Source organism: Phascolarctos cinereus, unplaced genomic scaffold (assembly GCF_003287225.1).
Source record: "Phascolarctos cinereus isolate Bilbo 61053 unplaced genomic scaffold, phaCin_HiC Scaffold_1;HRSCAF=81, whole genome shotgun sequence".
NCBI lineage: Eukaryota > Metazoa > Chordata > Mammalia > Diprotodontia > Phascolarctidae > Phascolarctos > Phascolarctos cinereus.
Window position 1 is genome coordinate 70,665,820 of NW_027555514.1, and position 21,619 is coordinate 70,687,438.

A 21,619-nucleotide genomic window follows, 5' to 3' on the forward strand; every position below is an offset into this window, starting at 1 on the left:
TTCCCAAGCACGTATCTACTGATGGCAGGGAGGGAAAAAAATTACACATTAAATTCCTAAAGGCATCCTTTTCATAAGTATTTTCATTGTGTATGAAAATGGAGCAATGGATATCCAAATTCCTTCCCAGAGGGCTCACCCAGTCGGGTGTATTTGCTGTCCCCCACCCCAATCAAATCATGAAGCATTGGCACTGTGGAAGGATACCAGAAAAGGACTTTGTCCCTGACCTTTGCAAGGTTGATGAGTGTCCCCTCTGGCCAGCCCTTCTCAGGAAAAGGAACTCCAGGCAAGATTAGTCCCCACATCATTCAGGCAACTCCTAAGAGCTGGAAGCTGATCTTACTGTTCTCATCTTCGCTTCTTCCATACTGGCACATGCTATGAGGGGGCACTGGCAACCAAGTCACAATATCTAACTGAGACAAACATCCATGAACACCCTCCTTTATAAACACACGAGCAATGACAATACTGGGAAATAGGCCCACGGCAAACTACAGCTGCTCCCCCAAGGCTTTCTCCTGCATCCTGACACTTTCAGCTGTCATGTCAATGATCACACAGCTCACCACAAAAACTCCCTCTCCTTGCACTCTCAGAGAGTGAGAGCCGGCGACACCTTTAGCCTAAACCAGCATCCTGACAGTTCACTGGCACCTCAGAAATATTCCTCACAGAATCACAATTATTTTCTCCCATCACCAGTACCCCCAACATTGGTGAGAACTGTGGAGGAACCCAGGTCCAATGACAGCATTTTTTCCTGCTCTGTTCCCCTCCCAGCCCTGTTGCTTCTCAATCCCCTGGCACTCTCAGTGAGTTTGCACTCTAGCTGGGAAGAAGAATAAAGACAAATAATAGGAGTTTTGAATAATTATTCAAGAAAATTAAAAAAAAAACTATTCCAAAGCAGGCTGTGATTAATTGCCAAATTAAATTCTTTCATTCTTTCCTCCCTCCTCCCCTGCCATCCCTCTTTTCTTGAATATAGAATATTGAACTGAGGATCACGAAGACAGAGTGCTGGTCTGAATTCTATTACTAACTAATCATAGGATTGGGGCAAATTATTTAAACTCCCAGGACCTCAGTTCCCTGATTGGTGACATGAGGTGGTTAGGCTACTTGCTCTCCGAGACTCGATTCTATAAATCTTCAATGGCAATGCCCAGAATCCCCCCACTTCCTGTCTTCTAAACAAGAAGATACCCGAGAAAACAGAGGCTTCAATTTCTTTTCCTCCCCCTCCCCTTTAAAAAAAAATGGATATGAGCACTTGTAGAACTGGATCCATTTGATAGCGATCTGAGCCCTTGAGAGCTTCTGGAAAGCATGGCTTTCAGATCCCACAGCTGTGACTTGATTGGTAGGTGTATCTACGTTGTGCGCTGGAGGACGAGGGGTGAGGGACTCCCCCAATTCTGAAATGTTAGCATAAAATTGATCAAAGCTCTTCTAATGAGCTGCTAATATTGTAGTGGCGGCCCTGTCAGGATAATTTGTCACACAGTTCTCTGTGTGGGCTGAAAGCCCTTCAGAGAGAGTCATCTTCCCAACCCACTGCCACAGGCTACTTTCAGGAAACAAAGCTCTGGAACATAATGAAAAGGAGGAGGGAGGAGAGAGTTAATGGCCACAGACAGGTCATCTCTGGGCCCCACTCCCACAGACTTTGTATCCTAAACCATATCTACCTTCATTAAGTTGGAACAGCCTGCTGTTACTTCAATTACACGTATGTGGCTGCCAGGATTACTATGCCTACTGTCACTGAGATGCTGTCCAGAAAAACACCACCTCCTGAAAAATAACCCGATGTCAACACCAGTTACCAAACCAATAAAGAACTGTGATAAGCAAGACTCCTTGCTGAGACAGACTGAACACAGCTCCCTCAGCCAGGGCAAAGTTCTCTCGGGTGCAATGACTGTATCTGACCCCAGAGGAGACCTGTGTCCAAGCATCAGCTGTGGTATAGGCAGCACACACAACGGGTCCATCCATCAGATGGAGGATGCTGTTACTGGTTTAAGTGGCTTTCAGGCCAGACCATCAATTGGCTAACACAGTGGTCACCATTGAGCCACACAAAGGTCCCATTCTTTCTTTTTGCCTTTACAAAAAACATCAACAAAATGGCTGTTGTGTACAGATGGAAAATCAAAGAGATGGGGATGGATTTGAGGTACAGTGGGATCCCTTTAAAATACTAGAATCAGGGAGATAGAACTAACACCCCTATTGTAGATTTATGTAAGACCCTTATTGGAGGAGAGTGGGGGGGTCTTAATGGTATATCCCATGGTATATCGATACCACTATAACAATGCACAGCATTATAATGGAGTTATTCTGTCTATTGGAAACAATTTATTAACATAATATTTCCTGTCATAATATTAATGGCATCACTTCTTTGTCATTTATCTGAAATATTAAGGAGTATTTGCAGTATTAAAATCATAGATCTAGAAGGGACCAGAACGCTCACCAGACATGTATTCGAACCCTTTTATTTTGCAAATGAGAGAACAGAGAGGAAACCACAGAATTAAACATATGGAGCTGGAAGGAACCTGAGAGGTAATAATCTGGTCCAGACTCTTTTTATGTGGAGATCATAGAATTTCAGAGTTTGAAAAGACCACTTAGTTGATTTTCCAGTCCAACCCATACCTGCAACAGAATTCCCAATGCAACTTAGCCAACAAGTGGCATGAATTCATCGGGCCTTCATTTGAAGCTCTCCAATGCAAGCTAAATCACTACCTCTTCAGGCAGCCCATTCTATTTTTGGACAATTTTAACAGTCAGCAAGATTTTCCCTTACACTAAACCTAAATCTACTTCTTTACAATTTCCACCTTTTTTTTTTTGTGAGGCAATTGGGGTTAAGTGACTTGCCCAGGGTCACACAGCTAGTAAGTGTCAAGTGTCTAGTCTGAGACTGGATTTGAAGTCAGGTCCCCCTGACTCCAGGACCAGTGCTCTATCCACTGAGCCACCTAGCTGCCCTTTCAATGTTCTATTCTTTTAAGACGTTTTCAAATCCTGTCATCCAAAATATTAATATCCCTCCCACCTTTGTGTCGTAGACAAATTTGATAAACATGCCAACCATGCCTTTATCCAAGTAATTGATCAAAATGTTAAATAGCACAAGGGTAAGGATATAGATCCCTAAGGCACTTCACTGGCGACCTTCCAAGTTGACATCAAGCCATTAAAGACTCTTGAGGTCTGTCCATTTAACCAGTTCCAAATCCATCTATCTGTTATATCATCTACCCCTCATCTCTTCATCTTTCCACAAGGATAGCATGGGAGATGTTATTACATTCTTTACTACAATCTAGGTTAAACTTCATTTGTGCTATCCCACTTACCAACTGGTTTAATAACTCTGTAAAAAAAAATGAAAGATGTTTAATCTGACATGACCTATTCTTTATGAAGTTATACTCATGTTCTGTGAAGACCCCTTTCTTCTTCTTGACTACCCCAAGGTTATACATAGAACAACACAAAGATGGAGTTAAAATCCAAGCATTGAGACTCCAAACCCATTGCTCTCTCCACTGTACCTGGTTGCCTCCCAGAGTGACTTCTCTATGGTAACGTAGCTAGTAAAGGAGAAAGCTGAGAATAGAACCCAGACCTGCAGGATTCTTCATTCAGTATTCCTACCAGTCCCTAGCAGTCTCTCTTCTTCAGAAGATGAGACATTAGAAGACCAGGAAATTTCAAAAAGGGCTGAGTATAAGTACAGTCTTGAGTCTTCCTACCAACCTCTTCAGTGTTTGAGGGAGTTGTATGAGTTTGCTGCGGCCTGAACTTGTGATAGAGGTGATGGTAGATGGACTGGGAAGTAGAAGCAAGGAATGTGAGTAGCAGAGATGGGCTTAAGTTAAGAAGGGGAGCTAGCATGGCAGAGTAGAAATAACATTGTGTTTGTAGTCAGAGAACTCAGCCTTAAAAAACTGTGTTCTGCCAATCTCTCTCTCTCTTTCTTCTCTCTCTCTCTATGACACTAGACGGTATTTTAACTACTCTAAGCCTCGGCGTTCTCACTTTTAAAATTAGGGTGCTGAATGAGATAACTTCTAAAAGGTCCTTTATAGTTCTAAATCTATAATCCAATGAAATGACCTAGGGAACTAGGTAAAAGAACCTAAGAGCTAAGAAATGGTCAAATAGGACTTCTTCTATACTGGTTAACATAATTGGGTACCTGTCAACATGTATATAATATGTACACTAAGGTTTCTCACAATCATACTGAGATAATTTCTAAGGCTCATTACTAAAATATTGATTATTATTAAGCAATCATTTAATCAGTATTAATTATTAAATTAGCAATCACAAAATTAATTATTGAATTAATTATTAAATTTATTATGAAACGATTGATTTTATTAAGTAATAAAGTTATAGTACACTCCCAACTGAGTATACTATTACTGATGATTTATCTCTTAGGAGGGATCCAGGGAAATTAAAAGGGACAGAACTAAAATATTCCTAAAGTTATAACCTAGAGTGGGACCCCCATCCCTATGCCATGGATAGGAATACTGCAAGTGACTAGTGATAAAAAAAAAAATACTCTTTCCTTAGCCTCTTCTGCTCAGGAGTTTCTCCCACTGGATCCCTGACAAATAGAAAATCAACCATCTGTGGCCCAAATAAACAGGAGATGTGTGGCCTGTTCATTTGGCAGCTTTTTTACTTGGGGGGAAGAAAGCAGGGAGAAACAATACTTTAACAAAAAGTTGGGAGTCCATCTTTTGTGGTTTTTTAAAGTGCTTTTTTAAAAAAAACCTTCCTTGTTGGTGACACAATACTACATGTGGATGGTAAATAAAGGTCCATCAGGCCACAGTTCTTTAGGCACCAATTTATCATGCACCATAATAGCAAGTGGGCAGCGGAAGGGCCAGGGGCTCAAACATATGACCTCAGCAGCTGTGATGCTCCCTCTCTGTAACCTTTCCCGACAAAAGAATGGATGTTTTGGTTATAACCCCTCCATGACCCTACTGCATAGCTGCTAAATTCACCTGCCACCTCAACTGACCTATGGAAGACCTCCCATCCCAGCTGCAGAGCCCAGCTGGGGCCTCAAAATCTGTAATGACACCATCTTCAACCAGAGACCTCAGTCTTCAGGACCTTCACCTATCCAGAGAGGGGCAGCCATTGCACATAGCTCTTCAAAAGGGGCTGAATGCTTAGGGCCTCTTCTAGTCTATTATAAACATTATTGCAGGTTGAGGGAATGCAACCACAGAATCTTGGGCTTTCTAACATTCAGGGCTCTCTTGGGTTAATATTATTTTATGAGGAGAAAGCAGTAGCAGAGTCACAACTGAGCCATTTCTTTATGAATTAACTAGTTTTGAATCATACAGCTAAGATACATGTATATATACATGCATATAGATACATATAACACATATATACATATGTACATACATACACACACACACACAACACTATACATGCATACGTATATATGCATACACACATGTATATATATATACATGGACACAATATGCATATATGTATACATGCATACATATATATGAATGAAGTGTGTGGAGTGTATCTTATTCAGCAGTTCAAATGGCAAAATATTATTAATGATGATAATTCAATCCAACAAACATTTATTGTGTCTATAACATTGTCAAGTCAACAAACATTTATTAAGCACCTACTATATTCCAGGTACTATGCTGAACTCTAACAATATAAAGAAAAGCAAAAGCCAAACAGTCCCTGCTCTGGAGGAGCTCAGTCTTATGGGTGAGACAATACGAAAAAATTGTGTATGAACAATCTAAATGCAGTATAAATTCCAAATAATCTTAGAGGGAAGTACTAGAAATAAAGGAGATTGGAAAAAGGTTTCTTACAAAAGGAAGAATTTTAGTTGGGACCTGAAAGGATTCAGAGAATCCTGGAGGCAGAGATTAGGAAGGAAAGAATTCCAGCCCGTGAAAATGCACGCAGGCAGGAGATAGCGTCATGTGTGTATGAAGCTGAGTATGCAGAGGAGGGTAAGGTATAAGAAAGAAAGGAAGGAGCCAGATCATGAAGGGCTTTAACAGTCAAACAGAGCATTTTGTAATTGATCCCGGAGGTAATGGGGAGCTACTGAAGTTGATTGAGTGGCGGGGAGGGGAGCCACACTGTCTGACTTGCTCCTTAAGAAGATTAATTTGACAGCTAATTGAAGGATGGACTTGAGTGGGAAGAAACTTGAGGCAAGGAGAACAATCAAGGGGTTATTGTAATAGTTCAGCCATGGGGTGACAGACTGATGAGACTGGGCTGGCAATAGAGAAACAGGAGAAGAGGGGCCTATGTAAAAAAGCTTATGAAGGCAGAATCAATAGAACCTGACAACTGACTGGCTATGGGAAGTGGGAGGTAGAAGCAGGAGTCAAGGACGACAGCTAGGTTGGGACCCTGGGTGACTGGGAGGAGGGTGGTATCCTTGACAGTAATGGAAGGTAGCAAGAGGAGAGAACTTGAGGAAAAGTTAATGGGTTTAGTTTTGGAACATGTTGAGCTCAAGATGTTTACAGGGTATACAGTTTGAGATGTCCAATAGGCAACTGTTGTTGTGAAATTGGGGGTCTGGGGGGAGGTGAGGGTTTGATAAATAGATCTGTGATGTGAAGGCACCGTCCTAGATGCTGGGAATATGAGGACAAAAATTCAACAGTCCATGCCCTTAAAAAGCTTATAGTCTCAGGAGAACGTTGTACCTACTAACAGCCATGTCGTGTGATGACTAGCTTTGATAGACTTAGCTCTTCTCAGCAATGCTAGGATCTAAGACATCTCCAAAGGTCTCATGATGGAAAATGCTATCCACATCCAGAGAGAGAACTATGGAATTTGAATGCAGACTGAAGCATACTATTTGCTCTTTTTTTTCCTTCTGTTTTGTTTTGTTTCCTCTTTCTTGTGGTTCCTCCCATTGGTTCTAATTCTTCCTTACAACATGACTAATGTGAAAATATGAAAAAATAGAAAAAAATTTTTTAAAAGCTTGTGTTCTTCTTGGGGAGGTTGGCAGTGTGGGGATGGGGAACTCAACATGTAAGCAGACTAAAAAGTATAATAAATGCAAAATAATTTCAAGAAAGGTACTAATAACTTAGGGGATGGCATTTGAACTGAGACATGAAGAAAGCAACAGGTTCCAAAGGCATACATGAAGAAGAATCGCATCGAGTAGGAAGACCAGTCTTTACAAAGCCATGGGAGAAGAAGAAGATACAATGTCTTTTATGAGGAACAAGAAATAGACCAGTTTGGCTGGAACCAAGAGTACTTAAGGGGGAGTTATGTGAAATAAGTTTAGAAAAATAGATTGGAACCAGATTGTAAAGAGTTTTCAATGTCAAAAACAGGATAATGGTGTAACAATAAAGATTTACATTATGGAGTGCTTTATGGTTACATATACATTATCTGTGTACATTGGTACAATTTTTACATTTAAGGCACTTCCAAATGTATCCTTTTGTTTAATCCTCACCATGAAGTTGGTAGGTTGATCAGTTACTTTTATGCTAATTTCACAGATTGAAGAAATTGAAAGATTAAAGTTTTGTTTCTACAAATAAATGTTACATCTAGGTATGGCCCTATCCGTGAATTCCATTTCTTTTTATTACTGGAGAAATTTGGGCACATAAGGAAACTTCTTTATTTCTTTTTGTAAATGCAAGGTACTTCAACAGCTCCAGTATTTAATAGTTGGTCCAGTCCCAGGCAAAATTGGGAAGAAAGTATAGTCAGAGTTTGTCTTTTGCACCTTTCTCAGTGTCTTCCTGTTATCTTAGCTCCTTTTTCTGTCTTGTCCTCTCTCATGTCTTAGCCCTTTGCCCTTCATCATCCTTATAATGGATCTGCAGGTCATTCCCTCAAGCGATGTCTAGCCAAGTTGATATAGTCAGCTGTGCTAATGGGTTACCCCTCCTAGGTAATGGATTTACATTCTACTAAGAGTGTTGGGAAGAAAATGACTTAATTCCAATGCTCACTTCCAAATGACTCTAAATGGTTTAAATTTTAGTCTAAACATGTTGTTTGGGGCCAAATAGGTCTTCTAGGGCCCCTAAAATCATACCAAAGAGTTAACTTTCTTCACATAGAGTTGACCTTGTTCTACAGGACCAGGATGAGAACTAGAAGCAATTTGGTTATCTAAGAAAAGCCCTAACAAAAACAATAGAAATATTCCTTAAGATTAACTGCCTCAGGCCGTATACCAATTGAGGCTGAAGGAAATTCGTGTTTAATTAAAAAAAAAAAGCTAACATTTATATAGTGCCTACCCTGTGACAGGCACTGTCCTAAGCACCTTACAAATGTATCATTTGATCCTTGCAACAACCCTGAGAGGTAGGTGCTATTATTATCACCACCATTTTACATTTAGGAAACTGAAGCAACCAGAAGTTAAATGATTTGTCCAGGGTCACACAGCTAGTAAGTATCTGAAGCTGGGTTTGGACTCAGGTATTCCTGACTCTAGGCCTGGTGCTCTATCCCCAGTGCCACCTAGCTATTTAGAAAGCTATACATAGATTAATGAAAATATATCACCCTGGCTATTAAGCATATTAATACTGGATAACCATCATGATGATTGTCAGGCAGAAAGATGAGTATCACTGCGTCCATATCTCTGAAGCAGACTTGGATATTTATTTTAACTCTTGCCTTTCAAAGTTGTCTCTCCTTAATTGTCATAAACAAAAAGTCTAATGAACCTGAGAGAATGTCACTCAAATCACATGCCAAGTGAACAAGCATGGTCATAATAAGACGTGGCCTAGGAAAGGAAACACTGTTTTGGGCATTTTCTCTAATTAATACATTACTTGCAATTCTTCACCATTTTTCTTGTGGACACTTGTCTATTTGTCTCTCCTCCAATGTTGGCGACAATGTTTGAGACCTCAGATTCTAATGCAGAACCAGCCAGTTTCTTCAAATCCCATTGTATGATGGAAAATATTGGAAGGGAGGGGTAATTAGAGAGGAGCTGGAATTTAGGAGAAAGAGAACTGAACCTGGGTTCTGACTCTGCCACTTTATTATATATGACTTCTGCCAAGTTATTCAACCTCTTCCAGCCCCAGTTTTCTCATCTATAAGCTGAGGATAATAATAGTTTCATAGTACCTACACTTTACGGAAAGTAACATATATTGCCTTATCAACTTTAAGTCACTAGGTAATTGTCAACGGTGAATGACAAAAAGGAAGCTGAGTTGGTCCCATGGAAGGAAGGGTGGGTTGCAAACTGTATCATTGAAAGAAAATATTCACATTCCCATTGATGAGGTCACAGATGCATTTGAATATTTCAATATTAATACAATAAGGGCACCAAAATGAATCACCAAACTATAGCAGTTTGTGGTTTTGAAATTCCTTTAAGGCAACACTGTCCTAGTTTGGTAAATTAGCCTACTTTCCGAGTTTTATCACTAAATCACAATATATCTTATATATGGAATGATCATATTTTCTTTGAAAGGATCTGTGGAAGAGTGGTTAAGATAATAACTGACACATATAAGACTTTAAGATTCACAATATGCTTTACATTAATCATGTTTGCTCTTTATGATAATGCCATTGATATAGGTATTACAGGGCTATTGTTTTCCCCATTTTGTAGATGAAGAAACCGAGACCCAGAGAATTTAAATTACTTGCCAATGGTCACACAGCTAGTAAGTTTCAAGAACTAGACTTTAACCCAACCATACCAATACCACATTCCAAACTCTTTCCATTGGTGAACACTGTCAAGCTGCCCAAACGAATGGTACATGAATTGAAGGATTGTTTAATGAAAATGGGGTTGCTCCTTTGTGATGCCTTCCCTGACTACTCCAGTTCTCAATAACTTCTGAATTCCTAATGCACTTTACTCTGTACTATACATTTGGGAATGTTACTCTGTAATCATAATTGCTGGCATTTACAAAGCCCTGGAACATTTGCAAGTACTTGACAGATATATTTTTTCAGTCTCATGAAAATCTCGAGAAGTACATACTACAGGGTATTTTTTTAAAGAAGATCTATGATTTCACTAGAGTAGAGAGCTCCTACTCAGGAATTCTCTTACTGATGCAAAGTGGTATTTTTATCTGAAAACTTAGAGCTTTAGAAAGTTGCTGGAGGCACAGAGAGGTTGATTGACTTGATGGGGGTCACAGAGCTGGGATGTCTAAGAAGCAGGACTTGACCTGCTTTCTGACCTTGAGGTCAGCCTTCTATCCACTATTCCACCAACCTGCTCTGTTTTAACTCATATTAGTCCTATTTTAAAGATGGGGAAATTCAAGCTTAAACAAGCTAAATCCATCACAATTTATGAAATGTTTGCTATGTTTCAGAAATATTTCTTTCCTTACCAATACTTCTTAGTTTCCCCATCTTCCTTTAAATCTCAGTTCAAATCTCACCTTCCAAAGGAGGCCTTTGTAGGCCCCTACTATTATTTTATCTTCTCCTATGAGATAACCACCCAGTTTGTACATACATACTTATTTGCATGTGATCTCCCCTATTAGAACGGGAAATTCTTGATGACAAGGAATATTTCTATCTTTCTTTGTATCCCTAGACTTCAAAGTATTGCCTGGCACATGGTGAGAACTTAATAAATGCATTTTGATAGAGTGGGTATATGCAAGGTATTGTGTGAAGCCTTGGAGATATAAAGAAAAAGTGACAATCCCTGCCCTCAAGGAGCTCACATTCTAATGGGGGTAACAGTATGAATTTTGTTGTTTAGTCATTTCAGTCGTGTTTGACTCTGGGGTTTTCTTGACAAAGATACTGGAGTGGTTTGCCATTTCCTTCTCTAGTTCATTTTACAGATGAGGAACTGAGGCAAATAAGGTTTGCCCAGAGTCACACAACTAGTAAGCAGCTGTGGCTGGATTTGAACTCAGGTCTTCCTTCCTGACTCTAGGCCTGGCACTCTATCCACTGTGTCATCTTGCTGCCACCGGGATTGGAATAAGGAAACACCTTCATCAGAAATTGTTTGAGCAGGGCAGCTAGGTGGCGCAGTGAATAGAGAACCAGCCCTGGAGTCAGAAGGACTTGAGTTCAAATCCAGCCTCAGACACTTGACACTTACTAGCTGTGTGACCCTGGGCAAGTCACTTAACCCTGATTACCTTGCTAAAAAAAAAGAAATGAAATTAAATTAAATTAAAAAAGAAAGAAAGGAAGAAAGAAATTGCTTGAGCAAAGCAGAGGGGGAAGCAAAAGATTCTAAGAATCAAAGTTGAGGAAGAAAATTCCTCTTCCTCCATAACTGACTTGTCCAAAGTCACACAGGTAGTAGATAACAGAGACAGAACTTAGATTCAGGTCTTCCATTAGTCTAACTTACATAACACCATCTTGTATATATACATATTGTGTATATACATGGATATATGTATGTGTGTGTGTGTGTGTGTGTATATATGTGTGTGTATATATATATGTATGTATGTATGTATACATACACACAAACATGCATATGTGAGGATTGACCTGATGAGACTAAATTCAAGTCGATTCAATCTGCTTTTAAGCACTGATCATGTGTTGGGCACTGTGCTAACTTCTGGGAATACCAAAACCAAACTGTCTCTACCTTCAAAAGCTTGAACTCTATTACAGGCAAGTAACATGTACACAGAGAAGTAGATGCAAAATACAACAAAATCAGTTCAAACTTGTGGGCTGGGGGTGATGGGAGGAGAATCCCGAGAGGCTTCTTGAAGGGACTCAGGGGTTGCAAACAGTGGTGAGGAGAGAGACCATCCTAACAAGATGAGGCAGGGCAGCCTGGGCAAAGACGGGAAGTTGGGAAATGGAATTGTGTGCATCAGGCAGGTCATTTTTCTTGGTGTGTGGAGTTCGTGAAAAGGAATGATGTGTAATAATTTAGAGAAGATAGGTTAGAACTTAGTTGTGAAGGCCTTTAAATGCCGAAATGAGTTCTGTGGCAATAGGCAGCCACAGGATGTTTTTGAGCAGATGAGTGAGAGTCACATCTGTGCTTTGGGAATATCAACTTGGCAGCCATGTGGAGGATGAACTAAGGAAAGGAGAGGATGGATGCACGGCGTTAGATGATATAATTATCAGCTTGAAATCCATAAGGAAGCTTGAAGCAGGGACATTTTCTGTGGCTGTTAGGATGATGAAATCGTAGTGCCATTGATTTAGGCTCCAAAGAAACCTCAGTGGCCACTGACTCCAACCCTTGTCTTTTTACTTATGATAGAACTAAGACACAGAAATGCTAGTGATTTGCTTAAGATCACACAGTTAGTAAAAATCTGAGATGGGATTTAAACCCACATTTAACACTCTCTCCACCATACCCTGCTGTCTCTCTAATACTGGGATTATGTGTCAGGGGACGTAATAGGGTCTCCATTCATAAGAAACAACTAAAAAAAAAATAAGAGCTTATCACTCCTGAAGCAAAGGGCTAAACCAGATTAACTTTCACATTTCTTTCCAACTTTGCCATCCTGTGACTCTCTGATGACTGATGGTATTTTGTGCAGAAGGGTCTCAACTGCTTGGACAATTAAGGAGATATTTATTAAAGAGGTCTGCAGTGCTGAGATCCAAGTTTTGCCCTCCTCCCCCTACCCCAACAGCTACTAGACAAGCAGATGCACATTTGGAGATTTGATTGCACCACATATTTCCTCTTCTATTCATTAAAGGGTGAATCATGATGCATTTATTAGCTGGAGATCCCCTGTGAAGCATGCTAGCATTATTAGTACCATCTGACAGAAGAGGAAACTGATACAAAAAGACTGAAGTGAAAATACATTGAAAGAATACCTCATACTGGGAGATCACTTTATATTTTTCAACATCCTTTCACATCCATGATCTCATTTAATCTTTACCACAACTTACAAAGCAACTGATACTCTTCCAGAGAGTTGCCTGAGGCATTGAGAGGTTCAATAATTTGCCCAGGGTCACAAGCCAATACGGATGTATGATTTGAACCCATTTGAACCCACGCTGGCTCCAACACCAGCTCTTTATCTGCTTTGCAACTTTGATGCTACCACATTTCTTGCCCATGGGAAAAAGCTAAAAAGGGCTAAATGGATGGTCTCAGAGAAAGTCTGGGGTAGAACCATGATGAGAATATTGAGCCATATACAAAGGAGAATAATTAATCTCTTGATTCCTGGTTATAGTAAGTCAATATGGTGGTGGGAGGCAGCTAGGAGGCCCAGTGGATTGAGGAATGGATTTAGAATCAGAAAGACCTGAATTCAAATCTTGTCTCAGTTACTTACTAGCTATGCAGACCTGGGAAAGTCAGCCTCAGTTTCTCATCTTTAAAATGGGGATTAAATAGTGCTTACCTCCCAGGTTGCTGGGAGGATCAAATGAAATTTTATACACACACATATGTATATATGCGTGTATAAATTTATGCATACATATATGTGTGTATATGTGCACATGTGTATATATGTATATGCATATATACATAATATACATACGTGTGTGTGTGTGTGTGTGTGTGTGTACACACACACACACACAACACTTTGAAAACATTAAAGTGCTCTGTAAATGCTAACTCTTATTATTGCTTTCCAATTTGGTAGGTAGGATCATAGATTCAGAGGTAGAGAGATCCTAAGAGGGCATCTAATCCACAATACTTCATTTTAAAGGCAAGGAGATTGAAGCCTATGGAGAGTAAGTGGTTTGTCTAAGCCCCCGCAAGTAGGAAGTAGCAGAGCTGAGATTCAAACCCAGGTTGTCTGTCTCGGATTCCTGTGCACGTTCCACCCCATCCTGCAGCTCCCAGCCCTGTGAGCCAGCCCAGCCCAGCCCAGCCCCAACTGGAGCAGAATCTGTTGACTTGCTTGGTTACCTAAGCTGCCTGCCAGCCTGGGCTGCTCCTCTTCTTCCAGTCCTGCTGCATAATCAAAATGACTCCGGACTCCCTTGCCGACTTCCCCTCCCTCGCCTTCCTGCCTATTGACTCGAGCTCTAGTTCCTGTTTGTAGCTGGTAATAGCAAGTCGTTTAAGCAACTTGAAGAGTCATTAGAATGAGACAGGGCTCCTGACCAGTTGTTATCTTGGCAAGGAAAGGGAAGTTTTTATTGCTCTTGTTTGCAGATATGGATTTTCATCTGGTGGGCCAGTGCTTTTCCTGGGAAAGAATGGAAAAGTAGGTTGGATTTTTTTTTGTTAATGGATTTCCCAAGCACTTCTAGAAAAATAGCTCTGGGGTGGGGGTGGGGGTGGGAAGGAAGGGGAGCTAATACAGAAGCAAATCCAACATGTTCCTTATGGGCCTGGAATAACAGACCTTATAATTTGCTCCAGGAAAACAACAACAACAACAACAGAAAACAATTAAAACAACAAAACCAAAAACCTAAGAAATGGCCTCAAGGTCTTCAGGCATGACTTCATTTTTGTTTTCCTTCCTTACATTAATTTTTGGCAGTTCTAGCTTGTTTTCAAAGCATGGCAGAAAGGGAACCTGACATTTAACACTGTCACTGAGGGAGTGAGTAATATTATGGAGGGTGTCAGCTTTAAGGGTTGAAAGTCTCAGAAAGGAAATGTCACTGATGGTACACGCAATGTCTCATCATAGGATCAGGGATTCAGCCCTGGACAGGATCTCAGATGTCATTCAATCCAATCCCCTCCTTTTTCAGTTGAGGAAACAGGCTCACCTTGGGCAAGGTCAGCCAAACATTAAGTGGTGGAACCTAGCTTTAAGTCTACATCCTCTGAATGCTCACTTGTCACAAAAAAACCTTTTCCTTTTTCTAAACTTGCCTAAGATCATATAGGCAATTAACCAATCACTTACTATCAATCAACAAACATTTATTAAGTGCTTACCATGTGCGGAAATTAAAATCTAGGTCATATTACTCTGAATCCAACACTTTTTCCTCTGGCCCGCACTGCCTCCCACAGTGATGGGTCCGTGGCAATTTAGCTGGTTAACAGGAAAGCCAAGACCCAAACCTAGGGCTCTTTCCATTTTATACTGGGTGGTGATGCTGAGATTAAACAAAATGAACCTTACACTAGTTTTACTGTAATGTCATGGGTAAGGTCGTCAGTCTTTTTCAGGCCAGGCCTCCCAAGGTACTAAATCTTGATAAAGTTATCACAAGTCCAAGCTCTGATCTCTCACCTTTGCAAATCTAGGTAGTCATTTTGATCCATTCACCTCGGAGTGATCAAGCACTGGGGAATTGATTTGCCCTAATCAAATTCACCAGAGGCTGATTTATAAACCAAATAGTCAATGCATTCATTTGCTGTTGGATAATTCCCCATTTTCCACTGAACAGAGAGCTGTCATATGTTATCAAGTATACCCCTGTCATGGCATCAAAGTGCCTAAAAATTAAATTAGTAATAAAAATGAATAAAGTTTGCTTGGTGAGATGAATGGACTCATAGCCAAGGGAGTTCAAGAGCCTTAAAGGATAGTATCAAGCCCAGTGAACTGGGAGTCAGGAGACCTGGTTCTAGCCCAAGCCTCTGCAACCCATTTGCTATGTGATTCTGGAAAAGTCATTTAGCCTTCTCTGAGACTCAGTTTCCCATCTGTAAAGTGATGGAATGGGACTACGTGATCTCTAGGGTGCCCTGTAGTTCTAACATTGCATGGGGAAAACCAATCTATTCACCATCACTGCTTTACTCTAGGGTATGTCATCTTGGTGACTATGATTCATGGCCCTCTCTCTTGCCCTTGGATGGTACTGGATAACAAAAGCTGGATTTTTACAGTTCAGCTCCATTTTTCTAGACTCCATGGAGGCCTCTACTCCCACTTTCCCCTTCTTTTTGGCATATCATAAACACTTAATACATTCTTGTTGACTTGCTTTTCTGGCCTTCAATAGGTTTTCATCGATGTGACACAATTCCCAATTTTATGTGTTGTTTTTCTTTTACTAAATTTTAGAATGGCTGTTTCCTGATGACATACAGGAAGACATTGTTATCCCTTAGTTAACTACTTCTAAGAAATAATACCTACTCATTTAAATATGGTGCTTTAATGGTTATGAAGCACTTTTCTCACAATAACACTGTGAGGTGGGCTTTGCAAGCATTAGTCTCCATTTTGTTCTTATTCATTCTATTAAGACTATGCTACTTCTCATAAGTTTTTTTTTTTTTTTTTTTTTTTTTTACCTATGAAGGACCCCAGTAGTTAACCAATCCAGTCCATTCTGTGTGGATTCATTTTAATGCCCATCATCGAAACTGCCATTTCTTGACCTTGTTCCTAGATTTGGAGGTAACTCTTAATTTGGAAAGCTGCAGCCCTCTCCCCTCTGGCTACATGCATAATCTAATAGCTATTAAGCTGACAAAAAAGCACATTAGTAAAATGTATTAGTAAAATACTAGCTTCTTCTCACTAGGGTTTCCATACGAATCAAGTCTTTCTCTCTGAAAAGATTCCTAAGCACTATGTAGAGTCTTTCTATGCTTCATATGAAGTCCTCCCTGCTTTGGATTTATGTTAGAAAGTAATTTCCACATATTTATGTTTTCATTCCTTATGCATAGTGCCTGGGGACGCTGGCAGAAAAAATGAAATGTGTTCCTGGAACTTTCTTCTCATTATTGCTTTGGTTTTCCCTGTTTTTAGGTCTTTTATGTCTGTCCATCATTTTCTATTATAATCTCCCTAGGCAGGGAATCTGCTTTGTGTCTTTTTAGAGGGTGGAGCCAAGCACTCTTGATCACAAACTCTTTGAGGGCAGGGGATGTATCTTACACGTCTTTGTAAATTCCCCTCACACACACACACACACAAAGAGATACATGCAATGCCTAATACAGTGTTTTTTACCCTATAGACTTTTAATCAACCCCAACTAACCAATATTTCTCACTTCTTCCAAAGACAAATGAACTCATCGATCTATGGATTCCCCAAGCCTACCCACATTGCCATTCATCCACCCCTCTTTCTTCCTGTGTGATTCTTGTCCAAGGTTTCCCATAAATCTTCCACAATTGGGTTTGAAAATACTGAAAGCCTTCCTTTAGGACTTTTAACATTTCATTGGTGGTTTGACCAATCTGTTAGTCTCAGTAATGTCCCACTATATATAATCTGCCCCATTTCTATTTCCAACTATGCATTTCCTTAATGGTGTTTTTATGCCACTTTTGTCATACAAGTTATCATTGGCAAAATGTCCCTGCCAACTTACATCCACTATCCTCTATGTTGACATTACCCACAATTTTAACATTCAGAGAATGTAATATTACATGATTGGCAGCCATATAGCGTTACTAGGCAAATAGTAATGGTGTCAAAAAAGATGGGGTTTTATGTCTGAAAGCAGCTCAGGATCATTGAAAATATTGTGCGGTTTCCCAAATGCAACCAAGCCAATTTTTCTCCTTCTATTCCATTCTGGATCTAAGTCACTATAGTTCCTGTCCAAGATAAGTATAATGCTGAGCTAATTGAATGGGTTCCCCATCTGACTACATATAATCTGGGCAACATGACTGATCAGTATATTATTTCTTTCTGTCCAATTTCATTCAGTTTGGAGAAATGGACAACTATTATACTGAGAAGTTAGGACACCATTGAGCTGTTCCTTGGAACAGGATACAGTCTTCTGGTTGGGGAAGGACACACAAGTACCAGAGAATGCTATAGTATCCATGTGTGCTTAGGAGATTCCCTGGGTGTAGTAGATGTAGCCCAGGCAAGGAAATAATTGAGGCAGGATTGATCATAGCATCATAGTTAGAGAGTTGGGAGGAACTTTGGAGGCTGTCTAATCTAATGTGCTCACGTTACAGATGAGAAACCTGCTGTTCTTTCCCAAGATCCCATAGGAAGTCACCAACACATGCAGAGATGAGAAAGTGAGAGAGAAAGAGAGAGAGAGAGAGAGAGAGAGAGAGAGAGAGAGAGAGAGAGAGACAGAGAAACAGAGAAAGAGACAGAGAGACAGAGAGGGACAGAGACAGAGATAGACAGTGAGAGACAGAGACAGAAAGACAGTGAGAGAGACAGATTGACAGAGAGAGACAGAGAGATGGAGAGACAGAGATAAATAGAGAGACAGACTGACAGAGATAGAGAGACAGAGACACAGAAAGAGACAGATTGACAGAGAGAAATAGAAACAGACAGAGACAGAGATGGAGAAAGACAGAGAGAGAGACAGAGGACAGAGAGAGAGAGGGAGAGAGAGAGAGAGAGAGAGAGAGAGAGAGAGAGAGACATATAGAGAGAGGATTTATTGTGTCTACTATGTGCCTGACATGGCTAAGTACCAAATTTGAACTTTTCCCAGAGTTAGTGCTCTTTCCTATGTATGATTGTGCTACATAGGCTGGTTGGCATTTTTATTTTTTAAATTTTGTCATTTGGGTTATTTAATATTTGTGAGATATATAGAGAGTTCTTTGATACTGTACTAAACACCGTAATACTATGGACAATTTCCCATAGTTGGTGGTCCCAGGTACAACTATGGGAAGGGAGGAACACTGGGATGGGATGGGGTATAGGTTTTTGGGGGGAATGGAAAGGGGTGGCTGTTTACCCACCCCCAATGCTGCCTGAATAAAGTGGGAAGTGCTTACAGTTGGGAAATCCTGGCATAGCCACCACATATAGATTCATTGAGATTCCCAGAATAGACTTCTGGGAACCTTGCTAAGTCTACTCTGCCACCCACTGTTCTCACATTTGTGACTCCATGGGTGCAAAAATTAACAGTATTTAGGAAAATAATATGGAAAGTATATGCTATAGTTGTACAGAGGGAGGGGGAGGATGCCATTTGAGTCTTTACTATGGCACACAATATGATTTCTAATAACTAATAACTCAGAGTCACTTGGGAATCTTTCTTGATCATGAAAAAATGATATATTACTATCACTATTAAACCTATTCCTTTTTTCCCCTAGAAACAATCTCCCCCTTTTTCTACCCTGCTCCTCTTTCCTCATTTCAACCTGAATAGGCTTTGCAAATCCCTAAGGAGCAAATGTTCTCTTATAGTATATTTATGAGACTTCTTTTAAGCCTGAGGGTGTATATATAACTCCATGGTCTTCTATCTGGTTTTAATTAGACCACAAGCTCTTCAAGTACACAAATTATGGTGTTTAATACAGTCTCAAGAATGTTATGGATGGGTTACAAATGTTAAATAACCATAATGAGCCAAGCACAATAAGATGCCACCATATGTACAAGTCTAAAGGAACTTGGGACAATAGAGAGGCAAGATGGCTGAAGTGGGATCATTCATGAGAGGATAGAAAAGAGAGGTGGAGCAAGAAGGGACTGGAAGGTGACTTTCTAACTGAGGCTTTTCCATAGACTATAACTAAAGGCAGCTACAGCTTTCATTAAGGTCTTTGCACCTACTACTTGTAAACCACATTCACCTGAGCAGATGAACAAGTAGAATTATATAAGAAAAGTTACGGTAAACCACAGGGTAGAAAAAAGCAGAAAAGGTTGAAAAGCCACAATAGCAATCAAGTTTTAAAGCCCCCAAAACTAGCAGCTTGTCTGGCAAAAAAAAACAAAAACAAAAACTAAGGATCTCCGTTCCAACAGCTATTGATAGGAATGGGAATTTCTCTGTCACTAGCAAAGAGGATGCCATGTTTCTGGTACCCTCATCACATTGACATGTGCACAAAATTTAGATGGATCCCCCAACCACAAGAGAAGGCTAGGCGAATACCTGTTTTCCAGTTTATCAGGGAGGATGAAGTGTCCCTCAAAAAATTAGAAGAGATAATTAAAAGGGAAAACAAACAAGACAGAAATAAATCATAATGTATGTCAAGTTTGTCACATGGAAGAATATGACATAGAGACAAGAAGGAAGAGGCAACATTGGATCCTTGCTAATAAATACTGAATTTGAGCCAACTTACATAGAGGATAGCACTGGAACTCCTGAGGAAGCAGCAACTTCCTGTGTTCCAAGGAATGATTACAAAGATTCACAGATGCCATCAGGAGAGTCCTTATCCAGTGTATACTCCACATCCCACCACTACCAATGGAGTCATCAAATGCACATGTGCATAACACCATGGATTAGCAGTACATCACCTTAACCACTTGGCTACCCTCTGAAACCTGGACAGTATACCAGAGCCATGCCAGGGAACTGAATCGCTTCCATTTGAATTGTCTTAGGAAGATTCTGAAGATCACCTGGCAGGATAAGATACCAGACACTGAGGTCCTTTTTTGAACTAAACTGCCAAGCATTCAAAGTCTACTGCAGAGAGTGCAACTCTGATGAGCTGGCCATGCTGTTCAAATGCCAAATGTATGCTTGCCTAAAAGACTATTTTATGGAGAACTCACACAGGACAAGTGCTTATATGGTGGTCAGAAGAAATGATACAAGGACACTCTCAAGGTTTCACTTAAGAACTTCGGAATTGATTATGTGACATGGGAGACACTGGAAGAGGATCACTCAGCATGGCATATCACAGAAGGTGCTCTATGAGCAAAGCAGAATTGAAATGGCTCAAAAGAAAGGAGAGATGTGCAAAACATTCACATAGACTATTTATGCCTGACCTGTGGTAGAGCATTCCAAGCTCATATTGGTCTGATCAGCCACAGTTGGACACACTGTAACTCGACTCTTGCATTTTGTCATTTTGGTGCTCTTTGAGAACAAAGGACAATCACCAGTTATCCAGTATTGAGGAGATGATAAGACAAAAAAAAAATGCTGTGCCTAGAGACATTCTCCTGAGAAGTACTCAGGTTGCCATACATCGACCTGACTTGAATGATAGGGAGCTAGGGTACTTCATGGGCTATGAATCTGGGACATGCTGGACAGTCTCCAGACACTTGTCAAACCTCACGAACACTACCCTCTTCTAGCAATACATGTGGGAATAAATAACATCCAGAAGCAGACTCAGAGAGGGTGGTAAGTATTATTAGGTACTCATCGCCTCTCCCTTAGATGACTTCAGTAGGCTCCAAACTATTCTCCTTTCCTTGAGTTTCTTATTACACCAGTCCATTCATAAGAGCAAACGTGACTATTTGGCTCCCCTACTCAATCAACTTCAGCTTTGTCTCTAGGATAAAACATAAACTCCTCTGTTTAGCTTTTAAAGTCCTTTATGTCCTGACTCAAACCTACCTTTCCAATACTGCTGGACATTACTCCTCCTCCCACATTTGGCCTTCTCTGTGTTCCTGACGAAAGGCACTTCATCATCCATCTTCATGCCTTTGTGCTGTATGTCCCTTCCTCACCTCTCCCTTCAAAACGTCCCCGTCTTCTTTTAGTATCCAACTTCTGCACAAAGACTTTCCTGATCCCCCAACTGAAAATGTCCTTCTGTCAAACTGTCTTCTATTTAACCATTTTATATGTATTTGTATTTATTCATTCCATATTTATGCTCTGCATATTTATATATCTACTGCTGTCTTCCATGCTAGAATGTAAGCCTCTTTTGCAAGTAGGG

At 40.3% G+C, this 21,619-nt stretch overlaps 1 long non-coding RNA gene across 3 annotated transcripts in view; it reads right to left on the bottom strand.

Moving 5' to 3' along the window:
• LOC144456759 (uncharacterized) overlaps positions 1–21,619 on the bottom strand; it is a 76,294-nt gene that overhangs the window by 31,932 nt on the left and 22,743 nt on the right. Inside the window, exon 1 of one of the 3 annotated variants that reach the window (XR_013485835.1) lies at positions 13,982–14,280. The exons of 1 other annotated variant lie outside the window; for it this stretch is intronic. This is a non-coding gene — a long non-coding RNA (uncharacterized LOC144456759). Of the gene's footprint in view, positions 1–13,981; positions 14,281–21,619 lie in introns of those variants that run through there. One more of the 3 variants, XR_013485831.1, reaches the window with a different exon arrangement.